The sequence below is a fragment of the Nerophis ophidion genome, linkage group LG12 (genome assembly GCF_033978795.1).
Source record: "Nerophis ophidion isolate RoL-2023_Sa linkage group LG12, RoL_Noph_v1.0, whole genome shotgun sequence".
Taxonomy (NCBI): domain Eukaryota; kingdom Metazoa; phylum Chordata; class Actinopteri; order Syngnathiformes; family Syngnathidae; genus Nerophis; species Nerophis ophidion.
The window spans coordinates 15,177,953-15,198,662 of record NC_084622.1 but is presented as its reverse complement, the minus strand read 5'-3'; the positions used below and the strand labels follow the sequence as shown (position 1 = coordinate 15,198,662).

At 41.2% G+C, this 20,710-nt stretch overlaps 1 protein-coding gene and 1 long non-coding RNA gene across 2 annotated transcripts in view; both read right to left on the bottom strand.

Annotated features, from left to right (window-relative positions):
- LOC133563008 (DENN domain-containing protein 2A-like) overlaps positions 1–1,565 on the bottom strand; it is a 112,154-nt gene extending 110,589 nt beyond the window's left edge. The window contains exon 1 of the mRNA XM_061916893.1: positions 1,207–1,565. The gene's annotated coding sequence lies outside the window, so the exon portion shown is untranslated. The remainder of the gene's footprint in view (positions 1–1,206) is intronic.
- A 12,214-nt stretch (positions 1,566–13,779) lies between these two features.
- On the bottom strand, positions 13,780–19,506 carry LOC133563778 (uncharacterized). Its single transcript, XR_009809106.1, has 3 exons — positions 19,391–19,506; positions 18,840–18,980; positions 13,780–14,605 (listed from the first exon to the last, which is right to left on the bottom strand). It is a non-coding gene; the product is annotated as an uncharacterized LOC133563778 (long non-coding RNA).
- Between the last annotated feature and the right edge of the window lie 1,204 nt (positions 19,507–20,710).

The following is a 20,710-nucleotide window of genomic DNA, read 5'->3' as shown; positions in this document are numbered from 1 at the left end:
TCCAGGAGACTCTCGAATTTCAGTGCCCCTCCCGAAAATCTCCCGGTGCAACCATTCTCCCGAATTCCACCCGGACAACAATATTGGGAGTGTGCCTTAAAGGCACTGCCTTTAGCGTCCCTTACAACCTGTCGTCAAGTCTGTTTTTCCTCCTCACAAACAGCGTGCCTGCCCAGTCACGTACTATATGTGGCTTCTACACACATGTAAGTAAATGCAAGGCATACTTGATCAACAGCATACAGGTCACACTGAAGGTGGCCATATAAACAACTTTAACACTGTTACAAATATGCGCCACACTGTGAACCCACACCGAACAAGAATGACCAACACATTTCGGGAGAGCATCCGCACCGTAACACAACATAAACACAACAAAAGCACAACAGAACAAATACCCAGAAACCCTTGCAGCACTAACTCTTCCGGACCACTACAATATACACCCCCCTCCCCGCTACCAACAAACCCCCCTAACCCCGCCTACCTGAGCCCCAACATTAACTGAGCAGTAAAAAGGCCTGAATGGTTGATTTATTCATTGTTATTTTATTTTCAAATGTATTAGCCTCTGGAAAAAGTTAATGTTGATATTTACCTCAGAAGGCTGCAAATACAAAAGAGGCATTCAATTTTTATTTAAATTTGATTTGATATGCCATTGATATTTTTTAATTATTATTGTTATTATTATTTGAAACTCAACTTTGCATGTCACTATAAAGTTATATTAGCCTTGCTTGTTCAATATTCAATGCAAAACTTGTTTGGGTCCCTATTAAAAGGTAAATTTGTTCAACCTCGGCCCGCGGCTTTGTTTAGTTTTAAATTATGGCCACTCTGTATTTGAGTTTGACACCCCTGCCTTAGACTGATATTTTTTTTTTACTCTCCCAAAATCACCCTTTTCTCACCTTTTTAAGGAGCGCCGTAAGTGGCTGATCCGTTGGCGGTCCCATCTTGTCCCCCCTGTAATGTATGTCTGCTCTTAGCGGGACTGTGCCAAAAATGTAATTTCAGTTCTTATGTGTCTTGTGCATGTGGGAATGTACAAAATAAAGCTTGTCTTGTACAGTAACCGGCGTTGGGGTTGAGTTACGTGGTGTTGAGAAAGTTGAAGCCAGGCTAAAAAGTGTAGTCCACATAGTAGCAGCTCACATAAACGCCAACAGAGTCACTTCAATCCAAAGACAGACTCCTTACCTTTCCCAGCTGGCTTTGCCGCGATGAAGCGCTGCTGCGGTGGTGGTGTTGGTGGTGGTGGTGGCGCTGGTGGAGTTCCATGCCCCTCATGTTGCGTAATGGCACCCAGCATCCACTTCTTGCATGGTTTTCCTCCAGCCTGGTCCACACTCCTCTCGGCGGGCTTCGCCCTCACTTCCAAGAAGCGGCGTTCCTCCTACAAAACAGATGCGTTCAAGGCTTTAAAAGCTAGGAAATTCCCTCCTTCCTGGGCTTTTTTTGCATCCTCCTTCTCCTCGCTCACTCTGACTCTTATTTCTCTATGACCGTGCATCCCCTCTGTCTGTCTCTCTCTCGCTCCTCTTCTGTTGCCCCTCTTCAAACTTTTTCCACTCCTCCATTCCTCAGGCCATCCCTCTCTCTCTTCTCTCGCTCTATTTTCCATCATCACCCCCACTCCAAAACTCCTCCCACCCAAAGCAAAACCCCCCACTGCTGAACTAATCTGCAGCTGGCCAGGGGATTGGAGCAGGGGTTGTCAAGGAAACCAAGTGTCCTGTCCTGCCCCCCCACGAAAAGGGGTAAAAAAAACAGGAGGGGAGACGAGGAAGGGGCTTAACTCAATGCATGAATAACTCCACTCCTCTGGGAGTCAATTAAAGGCCTACTGAAATGAGATTTTCTTATTTAAACGGTCCATTCTATGTGTCATACTTGATCATTTCGCGATATTGCCATATTTTCACTGAAAGGATTTAGTAGAGAACATCGACGATAAAATTCGCAAGTTTTGGTAGCTTATAAAAAAGCCTTGCCTGTACCGGAAATAGCAGACAATGTGCGCATGATGTCACGGGTTGTGGAGCTCCTCACATCTGAACATTGTTTATAATCATAGCCACCGGCAGCAAGAGCGATTCGGGCCGAGAAAGCGACGATTTCCCCATTAATTTGAGCAAGGATGAAAGATTTGTGGATGAGGAAAGTTAGAGTGAAGGACTAGAAAAAAAAAAGGTGACGGCAGTGGGAGCGATTCAGATGTTATTAGACACATTTACTAGGATACAGTAATTCTGGAAAATCCCTTATCTGCTTATTGTGTTACTAGCATTTTAGTGAGATTATAAAGTCATACCTGAAAGTCGGAGGGCTGCGGTGACCGCCAGTGTCTCTGAGTGAAGCCATGGAGGAGCCAAGAAAGTCACAGCTGCTGCAGGAGGACACAAACTCTGCTCAAAACTCCGGTAAGACTTAAAGGCCTACTGAAACCCACTACTACCGACCACGCAGTCTGATAGTTTATACATCAATGATGAAATATTAACATTGCAACACATGCCAATACGGCCGGGTTAGTTTACTAAATTACAATTTTAGATTTCCCGCGGAGTTTCTTGTTGAAACGTCGCGGAATGATTACGTGTGTTTGTGACGTCTTGGGTTGTAGCGGACATATTAGCCCAGCACCACACACGGCTAAAAGTCGTTTCTTTTAATCGCATAATTACACAGTAATTTGGACATCTGAATCTTTTGCAATTTGTTCAATTAATAATGGAGACTATAAAGAAGAATGCTGTTGGTGGAAAGCGGTGGATTGCAGCTGCCTTTAGCACCGAAACACAGCCGGATGTTTCTTTGTTTGTTGTGACGCTTTAACACAGAGCGGTCAAGCGATCATGTTTCTCTACGTCAACCAGCAAGTTTTTGGATGGGAATATTGTGATATTAAGTCGGCTCTTAACAGAGGCTTCTGTGGATTATGGGACTTCTTCCTGCAGCTCAAAAAGGCAGCTGTGATCTTGGCTCCTCAATTGGCTTCTCTGGGAGACACTGGTGTTCACCGCAGCCATCCGACTTTCAGGTATGACTTTACAATCTCACTAAAACACTATTAAAACAATAAGCAGATAAGGGATCTTCTAGAATTATCCTATTTAATGTTTCTAATTACATCTGAAACGGTCCCACTGCCGCAGCCTGGAGCGGTCGCTTTTTTTTTTTTTTTTTTTGTGCTTCACTCTAACTTTTCTCATCCACAAATCTTTCATCCTCGCTCAAATTAACGGGGAAGTTGTCGCTTTCTCGGTCCGAATAGCTCTTGCTGCTGGAGGCTCACATTATAAACAATGTGAGGATGTGAGGAGCTCCGCAACCCATGACGTCACACGCACATCGTCTGCTACTTCCGGTAAAGGCAAGGCTTTTTTATTAGCGACCAAAAGTTGCGAACTTTATCGTCGATGTTCTCTACTAAATCCTTTCAGCAAAAATATGGCAATATCGCGAAATGATCAAGTATGACACATAGAATGGACCTGCTATCCCCGTTTGAATAAGAAAAAATCTCATTTCAGTAGGCCTTTAATAACACAAATTTCTCATCCAAAAAATTGCTGGTTGACATGTGGTAGAGAAACATGTTCGCTGGACCGCTCTGTTCCATATTAAAGCTTCACAACAAACAAAGAAATACTGGCTGTGTTTTGGTTGCTAAAGGCAGCTGCAATCCACCGCTTTCCACCAACAGCATTCTTCTTTGACGTCTCCATTATTAATTGAACAAATTGCAAAAGATTCAGCAACACAGATGTCCAAAATACTGTGTAATTAAGCGATTAAATCAGAGGACTTTTAACCACGAGTGGTGCTGGAATAAAATGTCCGCTCCAACCAATAACGTCACAAGCATAGTAAACTAAAAAGGCCGTATTGGGATGTGTTGCAATGTTAATATTTCATCATTGATATATAAACTATCAGACTGCGTGGTCGGTAGTAGTGGGTTTCAGTAGGCCTTTAAAGATGTTTATTGTATCTTTCTGCTGATTGACAAAAGGAATGATAACAGCACCACTGCTGCAGGAATTCCTTTTTTTGTGGGAAAACCAAAGAAAAAGAGCAGAAAACATGGCTGGACATTACACTTTGAGGAGCGGCGTGATTAATAATTAAGCCCAAAGCTCGTTTTTGGCAAGTGCAAACACGAAGAGCGTAGAAATATATCACCAGTGTTCAGATGGAAATGCGGTGAGAGATAAAAAGGATATATTGAATAATGCTTTAGTTATAACTTGTGGGGAAATTTTTCCTGCAATTCACAGTCTTTATGAGAGACAACAACACGTTTTTTTTTCTTTTTTTAATGCATTCTAACTCGTAAATAAAAGTCGCTTACAATGGAGTCGATGGGAAGTCCTCTAAATAGCCATCCAAAAAACGCCAACAATATTCCATGTACAAACCCCGTTTCCATATGAGTTGGGAAATTGTCCATCCATCCATTTTCTACCGCTTATTCCCTTTTGGGGTCGCGGGGGGCGCTGGCGCCTATCTCAGCTACAATCGGGCGGAAGGCGGGGTACACCCTGGACAAGTCGCCACCTCATCGCAGGGCCAACACAGATACATTCACACTCACATTCACACACTAGGGCCAATTTTAGTGTTGCCAATCAACCTATCCCCAGGTGCATGTCTTTGGAAGTGGGAGGAAGCCGGAGTACCCGGAGGGGACCCACGCATTCACGGGGAGAACATGCAAACTCCACACAGAAAGATCCCGAGCCTGGATTTGAACCCAGGACTGCAGGAACTTCGTATTGTGAGGCAGACGCACTAACCCCTCTGCCACCGTGAAGCCGAGTTGGGAAATTGTGTTAGATGTAAATATAAACGGAATACAAAGATTTGCAAATCCTTTTCAACCCATATTCAATTGAATGCACTATAAAGATAAATTATTTGATGTTCAAACTCATCAAATATTTCCGGGAGACTCCCGAAATTCAGCGCCTATCCCGAAAACCTCCCGAGACAAATTTTCTCCCGAAATTCAGGCGGAGCTGGAGGCCACGCCCCCTCCAGCTCCACGCGGACCTGAGTGACGTGTCGAACAGCCTGTTTTCACATCCGCTTTCCCACAATATAAACAGCGTGTCTGCCCAATGACGTTATAACTGTAGAATGATCGAGGGCGAGTTCTTGGTTTCTTATGTGGGTTTATTGTTAGGCAGTTTCATTAACGTCCTCCCAGCGCGGTAACAACACACAACAACAGCAGCCACGTTTTCGTCTACCGTAAAACTGTTTGTCTGCCGTAAACAGCAATGTTGTGACACTCTTAAACAGGACAATACTGCAATCTACAGTACGTTTTGGGCCATGCTAGGGAGAGATGGAAAATTCCAGACTATTGCATTTGATGAAAGCACTTTTGTGCGTGCCACACAGCAATGCATCATCAGAGAGGGTGTTCAGCATGGTTAGAAAAACAGTGACAGAGAATAAACAAGGATGGACAATTCAACCCTTAACTCAACAATGATTTACTCTCGCCGCAGTGGGAGAGTGGCCATGCGCAACTCGAGGGTCCCTGGTTCAATCCCCACCTAGTACCAACCTCGTCACGTCCGTTGTGTCCCTGAACAAGACACTTCACCCTTGCTCCTGATGGGTGCTGGTTAGTGCCTTGCATGGCAGCTCTCTCCATCAGTGTGTGAATGTGTGTGTGAATGGGTAAATGTGGAATTAGTGTCAAAGCGCTTTGAGTACCTTGATGGTAGAAAAGCGCTATACAAGTACAACCTATTTATCATTTATTTATAAATGAGTCTTATGTGTTTGTATATGTGTAAATAAATGAACACTGAGATTCAAGTATTTCTCTTATTTAGTGGTTCGTGTTGTGGTTTGTGCAGCCCTTTGAGACACAAGTGATTTAGGGCTATATAAGTAAACATTGATTGATTGATTGATTATATATATATATATATATATATATATATATATAATGAAATAAATATATACATACATAGAGCTAGAATTCAGTGAAAGTCAAGTATTTCATATATATATATATACACATATATATATATATATATATATATATATGACCCTCACGGTGGAAGAGGGGTTAGTGCGTCTGCCTCACAATACGAAGGTCCTGCAGTCCTGGGTTCAAATCCAGGCTTGGTATCTTTCCGTGTGGAGTTTGCATGTTCTCCCCGTGAATGCGTAGGTTGCCTCCGGGTACTCCAGCTTCCTCCCACTTCCAAAGACATTCACCTGGGGATAGGTTGATTGGCAACATTAAATTGGCCCTAGTGTGTGAATGTGAGTGTGAATGTTGTCCTTCCTCTTCTTTCCTGACCATTTAAATCAATGTTCAACTATTCTTTTGTTTGTTAAGAATGATGAATACATTTTAATTTGGCGACTTGTCCAGGGTGTACCCCGCCTTCCGCCCGATTGTAGCTGAGATAGGCGCCAGCGCCCCCCGCAACCTCAAAAAGGGAATAAGCGGTAGAAAATGGATGGATATATATATATATATATATATATATGAAATACTTGACTTGGTAAATTCTAGCTGTAAATATACTCCTCCCCTCTTAACCACGCCCCCAACCGAGAACCCGCCCGACCCACGACCACCTCCCGAAATCGGAGGTCTCAGGTTTGGCAAGTATGAACAAACAACATGTATCAACAGCCAAAGAAATGTTTTTCTGACGTATCAATAATAAGGGTTATGGGTTATACTGTACTTGTATAGCGCATTTCGACCTTCAAGGTCCTCAAAGCGCTTTGAAACTATTTCCACATTCACCCATTCACACACACATTCACACACTTATGGCAGGAGCTGCCATGCAAGGCCCTAACCACCCCCCATCAGGAGCAAGGGTGAAGTGTCTTGTTCAAGGACACAACAGACGTGGCGAGGTAGGTAGAAGGTGGGGATTGAACCAGTAACTCTCAGTTTGCTGGAACGGCCACTCTCCCACCCGCGCCACGCCGTCCCCTATATAGAACTCCTAGATAGTACAGTTGACAGAGAAGACTGCAGAGCCCTGATGAACATTTCATGGCCTGAATATTAACCAAGATTAACCAAAGAAAAGGGGTAGGATTAAATAAGCTCTGCTTCTTCCTACTCCTTTTCGAACATGTTGAAAAGAGAAACTGGAAATTATGATGTATCATCTTGTATGCTTGCATGTTCGAAATAAAAATCAAAATCAAACTCAAACTCAAGTATCAGCCATATTGTTTTTACAAGTGCTAACACACACAAGCAGTTTTTAGCGGCGCCATCATCTCAGAGCGCTAACCATCTTGTGCTCCTTTTATCGCCGTAATGCCTCTCACTTTGATAGTAGAAGGATGTGGCTGTAATCCGAAAAGTTGGTCAACTTTAACAGCCAATTTAGACCCGGAGATGGCGAGAAGGAGACGAAAAGACGCTTGGTTCCACCCCTTTTTTGTTCTTTGCAAGATTTGAAAGTCACTCTTTATCTAAAGGAGAATACCGTATTTCCTTGAATTGCCGCCGGGTATATAGTATGCGCCGGCCTAGAATTACTGCCGGGTCAAACTCGTTTCGTAAAATAATTAGCGCATGCTTAGCATTACCGCCGGCTCAGGATTAACGCCGGGTCAACCTCGTTTCGCAAAATATGATTTTTATTAGCGCATGTCTAGAATTTCCGCCGGGTCAAACACGTCACGTCACGAGTGACACTTCACCTGTCATCATTTTCAAAATGGAGGAGGCTGATTTCAATAATTTGAAATCGCATAAAGGGAAGAAGATTAAGAACTATTCAGTAGAATTTCAGGTCCAAGCTATTGAATATGCTACAAAGAACAGTAAGCAGCTATGTTTTATTAATACACCATAGCTGCGTGTGTCAAATATGAGTCATTAAATGACTCCCGCCTCCTGGTGGTAGAGGGCGCTAGTGATCCTTCTTGCGACTACTCAGCTGCAGAAGAAGGGACAACAAGCAGCAAGAGTGAGGAGCGATCGTTAATTTTTTCCTCTCGCTTGCACTTTTAACATGGAGGATTACATATCTAAAATAAAACAGTTTTCTAAACTGGACTTTCAATTGAAGCAGGAGGTAATAAAGGAAGATCTCCATCGAAACTGAAAAAAGATAAGGAAGACTTCTATAAACAAGTTATCGATGCTTTTGATCAAAAGGAGCTGTGCATGGACTTCATTTATAAGTAAAGGTAAGACCATAATAAAGTTTTTTTTTTATCAAATGTGCTTTTCTTGATGGTATCCTTACATCACACTCAAATTTATAATCGCAGGACTAAATTTACTGCATGCCTTTGGTAAACGCCGGAGTGAGAAGAGGTTTTAAATTAATTAGCGCCCCGGCAGCAATTCAAGGAAATACAGTATATGAACAACCTGACAGTTGGCATCCCAGTGAGAGTAAACATTGTACAGTAAGTGATGTTTGATTATTTGTATTGTCTCTCATAAAGTATGCACTGAGTGATAATCAGAGATGTAGTTATAAAAAAAAAAAAAAGCAAAAGTTGTGATGCGTTTGTGTAATTAATGCACCGCGGATGCTTAAAATTACCAAATTCGTAAATAATACATTTTATATTCCATCCATCCATCCATCATCTTCCGCTTATCCGAGGTCGGGTCGCGGGGGCAACAGCCTAAGGAGGGAAACCCAGACTTCCCTCTCCCCAGCCACTGCGTCTAGCTCTTCCTGGGGGATCCCGAGGCGTTCCCAGGCCAGCCGGGAGACATAGTCTTCCCAACGTGTCCTGGGTCTTCCCCGTGGCCTCCTACCGGTTGGACGTGCCCTAAACACCTCCCTAGGGAGGCGTTCGGGTGGCATCCTGACCAGATGCCCGAACCACCTCATCTGGCTCCTCTCGATGTGAAGGAGCAGCGGCTTTACTTTGAGTCCCTCCTGGATGGCAGAGCTTCTCACCCTATCTCTAAGGGAGAGCCCCGCCACACGGCGGAGGAAACTCATTTCGGCCGCTTGTACCCGTGATCTTATCCTTTTGGTCATTACCCAAAGCTCATGACCATAGGTGAGGATGGGAACGTAGATCGACCGGTAAATTGAGAGCTTTGCCTTCCGGCTCAGCTCCTTCTTCACCACAACGGATCGGTACAACGTCCGCATTACTGAAGACGCCGCACCGATCCGCCTGTCGATCTCACGATCCACTCTTCCCTCACTCGTGAACAAGACTCCTAGGTATTTGAACTCCTCCACTTGGGGCAGGGTTTCCTCCCCAACCCGGAGATGGCATTCCACCCTTTTCCGGGCGAGAACCATGGACTCGGACTTGGAGGTGCTGATTCTCATTCCGGTCGCTTCACACTCGGCTGCGAACCAATCCAGCGAGAGCTGAAGATCCCGGTCAGATGAAGCCATCAGGACCACATCATCTGCAAAAAGCAGAGACCTAATCCTGCGGTTACCAAACCGGAACCCCTCAACGCCTTGACTGCGCCTAGAAATTCTGTCCATGAAAGTTATGAACAGAATCGGTGACAAAGGACAGCCTTGGCGGAGTCCAACTCTCACTGGAAATGTGTTCGACTTACTGCCGGCAATGCGGACCAAGCTCTGGCACTGATCGTACAGGGAACGGACCGCCACAATAAGACAGTCCGATACCCCATACTCTCTGAGCACTCCCCACAGGACTTCCTGAGGTACACGGTCGAATGCCTTCTCCAAGTCCACAAAGCACATGTAGACTGGTTGGGCAAACTCCCATGCACCCTCAAGAACCCTGCTGAGAGTATAGAGCTGGTCCACAGTTCCACGACCAGGACGAAAACCACCATATAAAACAACATTTTATATTATACATGTTAAATCATGTATATAAAACAACTTTGAACGAGAGGCAAAATAGCCCAAAAAGTGCAATTGCCCTTCAAATATATATGATTCATTTTTGAACTAAAATGCACATAATACGTTTGCCCCAGTTTTCGTATTACATCTTGGTTATCACATGTCCTAAGAGTGCAAGAAACAAACTAGTCCCTTTGCCTGCGTATCATTCCACAGAATTAAGTACCCAAACAAAGAATCCCACTTTGATAAAGAAAGTGAGAAAAGTACGCTCATTGCCATCTTTACCAGCAAGCTTTCAAAGAAGGTCAAAGTCATTCCATCCATCTTGTATTTGTCACGCCCATGAGTTCAGGTTTTGTGTTGGTCATGTTTGGTTTTGTTTTTGGGACAATCGGTTAGTACTTCCTTTAGTTTCACCTCATGTCACGCCTCTGTCCTCAGCCCTAACACCTGTTGTTAATTATCATAGCTATTATTTAAGCCACAGTTACCAGGTAGTTGGCCTGGCAACTTTCCTATTACACAACTCCATTCATGCCAAGCCATGCTGTTTCCCTCTTGCTCATGCCAAGTAAGTTTTTGGTTTTGTTATGTCACAGTTGTTTAGTTTTGTTCTTGTATAGAGTCATTACATTGTGCTAGTTTTGTTTTTAGTGGTCAAGTTTGTTCTCCACCATTGTGCGCGCCATTTGTCTGCCTTTTTTTAGTTGTGGTGTTTAATAAATAATATGTATTCACATTCACGTCTGGCTCGTGCCAATTTTCCTTTGCATCGAAGAAACAATCCACGTCCAAGTCCATGTTTGACATTATATGTATTTTGCATTATTTCTGCATGTAAAACTGTAATCATTATCTACTAAAGTGTATTGTTTCTCAATATTTTTGGACGTCTGGAATGAATCAATTGGATTTTTATTTTTTCTTAGGAGGAACATTGATTTAGGGCTTTTGGAATGAATGATTAAACAAACAGAGCTACCACAGATATTGGAATTATTTGTTTCTTGCGTGTTTGTAGGACTTGCGCCGGGTTCTTGCCAACTTTCCTAGTCCTCTCTCTGATGAGTGGCTTCATGGAAAGCAACACCAGAAGGAACCTGACTGACAACTTTTGTAAAATAGTTTCCAAATTCTGCCGAGCAACAATTGGCCACAATGTGTGCACAAATAAAACTCAGCTTGCTTGCTAGCTAGCTAAAAAAAGTTTCAAAGCTCTCCACTATTTGGAGGATCCAGTCTACATGGTGTCCACTTTCAGGGACAGACACCTTTTTACAGAGGAGCATTTAGACATTGGGAACTTTCCTGCTTGTGTCACCCATTCCTTTATGTATCACCCTAAAGGCCTACTGAAACCCACTACTACCGACCACGCAGTCTGATAGTTTATATATCAATGATGAAATATTAACATTGCAACACATGCCAATACGGCCAGGTTAGTTTACTAAGTTGCAATTTTAAATTTTGCGCCAAACTATCCCGCTGAAAGCTGTAGGTGGGAAGCGGTGTATTGTGGCCAACTTTAGCAACACAAACACAGCCGGTGTTTCTTTGTTTACATTCCCGAAAAATGACGGTGAAACCTGTATGGCTGTTGAACAAGTATGCCTTGGGCCGGCACTCAGATAGCATAGTATTAAAGCGGACGCGACGACATGGTCGAGAGGACATTTAGGGCATTGCCAACACGGCACGCCCTCAATATTGTTGTCCAGGTGAAAATCTGAGAATGTTATCCTGGGGAGATTTCTGGGAGAGGCACTGAAATCCGGAAAACCGCCCTGAAAAATGGGGGGGGGGTCGGCAAGTATGCAGCTGAGCCACATCAGAGTGATCCAAGAGTCACATGCGGCTCCGGAGCCGCGGGTTGCCGACCCCTGATCTACAGAGATACAAAGAATTGCTATTGCAACATCCAGTAGACACATGTGGAAGAGCTGTTTCTTTCATTCAAAAATTCCAGGTTAATTTGTATACGTAGCAAACTAATCCCGCGGGCCAGGTAAAACCTGTTTGCGGGCCGTACGTTTGACACCTCATGTCTTATTTTGTCCACCAAACTTTTAACGTTGTGCATGAATGCACACAGGTGAGTTTTGTTGATGTTATTGACTTGTGTGGAGTGCTAATCAGACATATTTGGTCAGTGCATGACTGCAAGCTAATCGATGCTAACATGCTATTTAGGCTAGCTATATGTACATATTGCATCATTGTGCCTCATTTGTAGCTATATTTGAGCTCTTTTAGTTTCCTTTAAAGGCCTACTGAAATTAGATGTTCTTATTTAAACAAGGATAGTAGGTCCATTCTATGTGTCATACTTGATCATTTCGCGATATTGCCATATTTTTGCTGAAAGGGTTTAGTAGAGAACATTGACGATAAAGTTTGCAACTTTTGGTCGCTAATAAAAAAGCCTTGCCTGCACCGGAAGTAGCAGACGATGTGCGCGTGACGTCACGGGTTGTGGAGCTCCTCACATCTGAACATTGTTGACAATCATGGCCACCAGCAGCGAGAGCGATTCGGACTGAGAAAGCGACGATTTCCCCAGTAATTTGAGCGAGGATGAAAGATCCGTGGATGAGGAAAGTGAGAGTGAAGGACTAAAAGAAGAAGAAAAAAAAACTAGACGGCAGAGCAATTCAGATGGTATTAGACAAATTTACTAGGATAATTCTGGAAAATCCCTTATCTGCTTATTGTGTTACTAGTGTTTTAGTGATATCATATGGTTGTACCTGTACAACCTGAAAGTCGGAGGGGTGTGGCCACGGGTGTGGTGATCGCCAGTGTCTCCGAAGGAAGCCAGTCTTCCCGACGAGGCGATGGCAGCCGATGCTTCCTCAACGGTGGAAGCATCCGACGGTCGGGGGCGGCCGGTGGGAGGAGGCAAGAGAGTCCGCAGCTGCCTCTTTGACAGGTACAGGAGGAACGACGCAAGCTCTCCGCTCATGTCTACGGTAAGAGCCGACTTATTACCACCATTTTCTCACCAAAACCTGCCGGTTGACACTTGGTAGGGAACCATGTTCGCTTGACCGCTCTGTTCCATAGTAAAGCTTCACCGTCATCTTTCGGGAATGTAAACAAGGAAACACCGGCTGTGTTTGTGTTGTTAAAGGCGGCCGCAATACACCGCTTCTCACCTACATCTTTCTTCTTTGATGTCTCCATTATTAATAGAACAAATTGCTAAAGATTCAGTAACACAGATGTCCATAATACTGTGGAATTATGCGATGAAAAGAGACGACTTATGGCTGTGAACGGTGCTGGACCAGAATGTCCTCTACAATGCGTGACGTCACACGCACGCGTCATCATACCGCTGTCAGAGTTAGTTTGTGACGAACCCCAAGATGCAGAGACGGAGGCAGGCATTGAACAGGAAAACATGATCTAATTAAAATATTAGAACAAGGACAAACAAAAGGGTACTAACACAAAGCGCGCACGGGGCGGATAACAAGCTAAGGGAGCGAGCATGGGAACTAGAAAACAAAAAGGAACTTAGCAAGGAAGCTAGCAAGAACCGAGCAGGAAACAGAAGTTGTACATGTAATATGAAAAACAAACTTGGAAGCAGGGAACAAAATCAGTAAGCTAAAAACCGCAATCAAACATAGCTTACTGCAACGCTGCATAGACAAGACAAGATACGACACGACAGGTAGCAACGACAAGAGCGACATCGGCATGACAATAAACCAGCTCTCGACTTGAGGAGAAAAGTGAAGTGAAGTGAATTATATTTATATAGCGCTTTTCTCTAGTGACTCAAAGCGCTTTACATAGTGAAACCCAATATCTAAGTTACATTTAAACCAGTGTGGCTGGCACTGGGAGCAGGTGGGTAAGATGTCTTGCCCGAGGACACAACGGCAGTGACTAGGATGGCGGAAGCAGGAATCGAACCTGCAACCCTCAAGTTGCTGGCACAGCCACTCTACCAACCGAGCTATGCTGCCCCGACAAAACAGGTTCAAATAAAATCGGGCTGATTGACACCAGGTGTGGCCAGGTGCCAATCAGCCGCAGCTAAGGGAAAACAGCGCACAGGGGGAAAAAACAGGAAATAAGAACGCTGACAGGAACTAAAAACAGGAAATACTAAACACACGGAGGAAAAACTAAAACACAAACAAACTGTCAGTGGCAAGCCTGATTTAAAATTGCAATTTCGTAAACTAAACCGGCCGTATTGGCATGTGTTGCAATGTTAATATTTCATCATTGATATATAAACTATCAGACTGCGTGGTCGGTAGTAGTGGGTTTCAGTAGGCCTTTAAGTCCTCATAATTCAATGTATATCTCATGACACACTTTATGTATGTAATATGGCTTATATTTTTTTGAGGCTCCAGGCGGATTTTTGTATTTTTGGTCAAATATGGCTCCATTGTCCCTGATCTAGGACAATGGAATTGAATGAGGTTTTATTCGGTTTTCAGGTTAATGGGCCAACCCAGTCACATAAATAAGACATCTTAATAAAATTTTGATGTCATCACCTTAGTAAAAGCTATTCGGCTGACCTCTGAGCTGAAAACCCAGACCCTGCCTTTGAAAAAAAAAAATCCTGTTGTGTCCATCAATAGCTGTGGTGGGAACTGGGGGAGTAACATCTGTTTGGCGTTTATTCCACCTTATTGTCTTGATGGTGTCCTCCAACAAGCCAACAGCTGCGATTCAGGGAGTGAATGTGGCAGCAAACCCACTGTCAGTCCAGGGGAGCATGCTTGCTCCGGGTTCCACAGCTCCTGTGAAGGTAAGGAACACAACATGTGGGATGGGCCTCCTCGGTTCCTTTCTTTAATGCCCCAGACTGAGTGTGCACTGCTGCTTGAATAATGTCATATTAGCTCAGGAAAAACGTGGTGCCCACGGGCACCAAGTAGCCCGTAAGGACCAGATGAGTCGCCCGCTGGTCTGTTCTAAAAATAGCTCAAAAAGCAGCACTTACCAGTGAGCTGCCTCTTTTTTTTAATTCTATTTATTTACTAGCAAGCTGGTCTCGCTTTGCTCGACATTTTTAATTTGAAGAGAAGAGAGACAAAACGCAAATAGAATTTGAAAATCCAAGAAAATATTTTAAAGACTTGGTCTTCACTTGTTTAAATAAATTCATTTATTTTTTTACTTAGCTTCTTATAACCTTCAGAAAGACAATTTTAGAGAAAAATACAACCTTAAAAATGATTTTAGGATTTTTAAACACAAAGACCTTTTTACCTTTTAAATTCCTTCCTTTTCTTTCCTGACAATTTAAATCAATGTTCGAGTCAATTTATTATTTTTATTGTAAAGAATAATAAATTATTTTTTTAATTTAATTTTTCATTTTAGCTTCTGTTTTTTTTGACAAAGAATATTTGTGAAATATTTCATCATACTTATTATGATTAAAATTTTAAAAATATATATTCTGGCAAATCTAGAAAATCTGGAGAATCAAATTTAAATCTTATTTCGAAATGGATTTTAACCTATTTAAAACATGTCTTCAAAATTTTTAAAATTAATCTTAATCAGGAAAAATTACTAATGATGTTCCATGAATTCTTTTTTTAATTTTTTCAAAAAGATTTGAATTAGCTAGTTTTTCTCTTCATTTTTTTCGGTTGAATTTTTGAATTTTAAGAAGTTGAAATTGAAGATAAACTATGTTTAATTTTTTTCGTGTCTTCTCCTCTTTTAAACCGTCCAATTAAGTGTTTTTTCGTAATTTATTCTCCACAAAAATACCTTCCGTAAAAGGAAAAAAATATATACGACGGAATGACAGAAAGAAATACCCATTTTTTAAAATATATATTGATTTATTTATTAAAGGTAAATTGAGCAAATTGGCTATTTCTGGCAATTTATTTAAGCGTGTATCAAACTGGTAGCCCTTCGCATTAATCAGTACCCAAGAAGTAGCTCTTGGTTTCAAAAAGGTTGGTGACCCCTTATTTAGACTGACCATACGTCCTCTTTTCCCCGGACATGTCCTCTTTGGCGGGACTGTCCGGGGTGTCCGGGCGGGGTTTCTTAAATGCCTCAAATGTCCGGCGTTTTGTGTCAAGGTTGCGTGTATTTTCAATGTACCTACAGGGTTAAGAGGAGTTCAAATCAAAACAAATTGTGAAGGTGTGCGCACGCAGCAACATTCGTGAGGGAGGGGCAGAGATAAAAGAGCGAGAGACAGAGGTAGTTATTTGAGTGTTAATCAAGGCATTCTTGGTCAACAGCCATACATGTCACAATAAGGGTGGCCATATAAACATTTTTAACACTGTTACGCACCACACTGTGAACACACCAAACAAGAATGACAAACATATTTCGGAAGAACATCCGCACCATAACACAACATAAACACAACAGAACCAATACCCATATACCCCCCCAAATGGCAAAACTGATACTATTGCAAAAATTCAAAAAAATAATTAAAAAAATTGGAATGAAGTGAAATCTAATGAGAAAAAGTGGTAATGTTGACACAAAGCTGACATGCAGGCAGTTTTTTTGTTCCTTTTGTCTTTATTTTCTTTTTTTTCCATTGCTCCAAAAAAATAAAAAAGGACAAAAAAAATCTATGTCATAATGAATTATTACTTAAAAATGATCACTTTAAAATGTTTATGTGGAAAAAATATTGCATATATTGTGTGGTTGCCATATAAAAACATCAAAGTTTTGTCAAAAGAGCATAAAACAAACAAAATAATAGTTCAAACTTAAAATCGACAGATATATCGGAAATTGATCTTGAAATTTAAGTGTTAAAAGTTAAAAAACAACTAATAAAAATGTATTACTTTATGAGTGGGGAACCTTTCGGATCTCAAATATATTTAGTAGAATTTTATTTAACTTTTCACTGTGATTACTCAAAAATATTACCTAATTAAAATCAATGGTGTCCTGCATTATTGATCTTTGAGGGCTTTAATTCCAAAATAAAGGAACTCTCCTGAAGGAATCCATAAAGTACTATCTATTTATCTATCTAAATACTGCATATTTTAGTTTTACTATAAAAATCAAAGTTGTCTTTCACAGAAAAGGCAAAAAAACTTATTTGTTTTACTTTATATCAACCTCAAGTTGATATAGAGATTTACTGCAAGCATTGAATAAAAAATAACAATAATAATTTGACTTATTTTTAACATTTTAGTGACTGAGACCCTCTATGCTCCCCAGGAGCCCTAAGGGTTAAAAAAAAATCCATATATTTTGTTATGGTTTTAAAATGAAAAATATCAAAATCGCATGCTTAAATTTTTCTGTGTGCGGCCCTCTGTGGAAAAAGTTTGGACACCCCTGATGAAATGTAACATCCATCCATCCATTTTCTACCGCGTGAAAGTAAAGACATTTGTTGGGAACATTTCTCCCAAAGAAAATGAATAACCTGACTTCCCAACATGGCCGCCATAGCCTACTGACCTGCACATAATGAAATGTATCCAGTTCTTGTCCTTTTAAAGACATACCGTATTTCCTTGAATTGCCACCGGGGCGCTAATTGATTTAAAACCTCTTCTCACTCCTGCGCTTACCAAAGGCATGCGGTAAAGGTAAGCATGCGCTAATTATTTTCAAACGTCTTCTCACTCCGGCACTTACCAAAGGCAAGCAGTAAAAATATGAGTCTGATGTAAGGATACCATCTTGAAAAGCACATTTAATTAAAAAAACATTATTATGGTCTAACCTTTACTTATAAATGAAGTCCATGCCAGCGCCTTCTGATCAAAAGCATCGATAACTTGTTTATAGAAGTCTTCCTTATCTTTCTTCAGTTTTAAAAGTCTCTCTGTCTCGATGGAGATCTTCCTTTATTACCTCCTGCTTTGATTGAAAGTCCAGTTTAGAAAACTGCTATCAGTTAGCTCGGCTCCTCACGTGTAGTGCGGGCGACGACATTATTCTGCTCCGTGGGTGATCTCTTTATCCCTCTGCTGCCACCATGAAGTGTTATTGTATAAATAATACACTGGGTATTTAGGACTGGAACATGCTTTATTTCAGCCCGGTTGTTTACATATCCAGCATAGGAGTGTTACATCCTAAAAGGTCCGTCGTGCACCCCCCTCGTCATATCAGTCCCAGCACATATAATGTCACTCATTGTCACTTCTTCTGCAGCCGAGTAGTCGCAAGAAGGATCACTAGCGCCCTCTACCACCAGGAGGCGGGAGTCATTTAATGACTCATATTTGACACACGCAGCTACGGTATATTAATAAAACATTTTTGCATAACAGTATTCAATAGCTTGGACTTTAAATCCTACTGAATAGCTCTTAATCTTCTTCCCTTTATGCGATTTCAAATGATTGAAATCAGCCTCCTCCAATTTGAAAATGATGACAGCTGAAGTGTCACTCGTGACGTCACGAGTTTGACCCGGTGGTAATACTAAGCATGCGCTAATTATTTTGCGAAGTGAGTTTGACCTGGCAGTAATTCAAGGCAGGCGCATACTATATGTCTGGCGGTAATTCAAGGAAATACGGTATATCATTTAGATGGTTTCATGTCTAATCCAACTTGAAGTGGTTTTGGTGACTATTCATTTTTATGGTACTAAATGAAAGACATGTTCGAAGTCCTAAGTGGTGGACTACTCCTTCACTTGTTGATGGAAAAGGGTAAATGTGGTTGATAGACAAATGCATCAAGATGCACATTCAAGTGATGCTTTGCAATGGGTTTTTTTCTGTCTTTGACTTAGACTTAGACTTCCTTTTTAGTGTCATTCAAATTTAAACTTTACAGTCCGAAAAAGAACGAAATTTCGTTGCATTAGCTCTTGGTAGTGCAGGATAAGAAAGCAACAAGGTGCAGATATAAATAGATTACTTTACAGATAAATATATTGCACTTTTTCATATGCATCCAGGTATATGGATGTATGTTATATTGTCTTTTTTATTCTAGCGAGTTCTAGCGAGTTGAAGGGATAATTTATAATTATGATGCATTCAAGAGTCTTACGGCCTGAGAGAAGAAGCTGTTACAGAACCTGGAGGTTCTGCTTTGGAACCTTTTCCTAGAGTCCAGCAGTCCTTGGTGGAGGTGGGGGGAGTCTTTGGAGATTTTCTGAGCCCTGGTCAGGCGGCGGCTTTTTGCGATCTCCTGTCCAATGTTTATGTAAAAAAACAACACACAGGTACATCGTGTTTGAGCAATCACAACTGACAAATACACTGCATAAAACTTAAAGAAAGCATTTGTCAGTCATTGTGGCATGTGCTGACACTTTTTTTTTTTGCAAACATTTTTATCTGGGTCTAACAAGGCTAGAAATGTAAATACACTATGCACAAAAAAAGTCGGTCAGTCAGTCCATGTTTGGATTGACCACTAAGACACTTCCTGTTTTCGCTTTTAATTCCTTATTTGGTTATAGTCGAAAATTCAAAAGATGAGTTTAAATTACGTGTAAAATGTCGCCATCTGTCGGGCGGTTGTCGGCACTGCACGATATTCAACAGTTTACTGTGAACAAAAAGTTATTCAATTAAAGCTTATTTGTATTGATTTACCTTTGAGGGTAAGTTTGTTGTCGTGGTATGGGTTGGGACGATCAGACGGTTTGTACAAGCAATGTGTTTATTCCGACCAGCTCTCAGTGTCGCATGGGATTCAATGTGTCACAACCACAAGCGTCTTAACGTAACTTCCGGTCGGGGACATCCTGTTTGCTATTTCAGAATAAAGGCATAACCGACAACGCCACATTTATAACCTTCCATAATGGCGGATTATTTGTATTGGTTTACATTTGAGACGAAGTAAATGAACCCATTCATTCATTCATTCATTCATTCATTCAAGTTTATAACTGTTAATAATGGCTAATTATATTGACTTGCCTTTGGGAGGAAGTTTGTAACCTACCATAACGGCGCATGCGTCGTCACCTCACGCTCTAACACTTGAGGGAGTTCACGCCAAATTTCTTCTCCCTACAAAAACCTTCCCCCTATCTACTTCCGGGGTCATGATTAATACAGACGTTTTGTTAACGCTGTATTATAAAAATATAACGCTATATTATACAAATACAGACGTTTTGTTAACACTATATTATAAAAAAAATTAAAAATAAATAATTTACAAACACAAGCTATGGGATGACATAAGAGGAAACGTGACCCAGGAAGTAAATGCGTCATCCCATATCTTGTGTTTGTAAATTGTTTTTTAATTTTTTTATAATATAGCGTTAACAAAACGTCTGTATTTTTATAATATAGCGTTATATTTTTATAATATAGCGTTATATTTTCATAATATAGCGTTAACAAAACGTCTGTATTAATCATAAGCCCGGAAGTAAATGGGGGGTGGGTCTCTGTAGGGGGGAAGAAATTTGGCGTGACAGTGCCTGCGGGCACCAGGTCGCCCGAAGGACCAGATGAGTCGCCCGCTGGCCTGTTCTAAAAATAGCTCAAATAGCAGCACTTACCAGTGAGCTGCCTCTATTTTTTAAATTGGATTTATTTACTAGCAAGCTGGTCTCGCTTTGCTCGACATTTTTAATTGTAAGAGAAAAAACTCAAATAGAATTTGAAAATCCAAGAAAATATTTTAAAGACTTGGTCTTCACTTGTTTAAATAAATTGATTTCTTTTTTTTTACTTTGCTTCTTATAACTTTCCGAAAGACAATTTCAGAGAAAAAAATACAACCTTACAAATGATTTTAGGATTTTTAAACACATGTACCTTTTTACCTTTTAAATTCCTTCCTCTTCTTTCCTGACAATTTAAATCAATGTTCAAGTTTTTTTTATTATTGTAAGGAATAATAAATACATTTTAATTTAATTCTTCATTTTAGCTTCTGTTTTTTCAATGAAG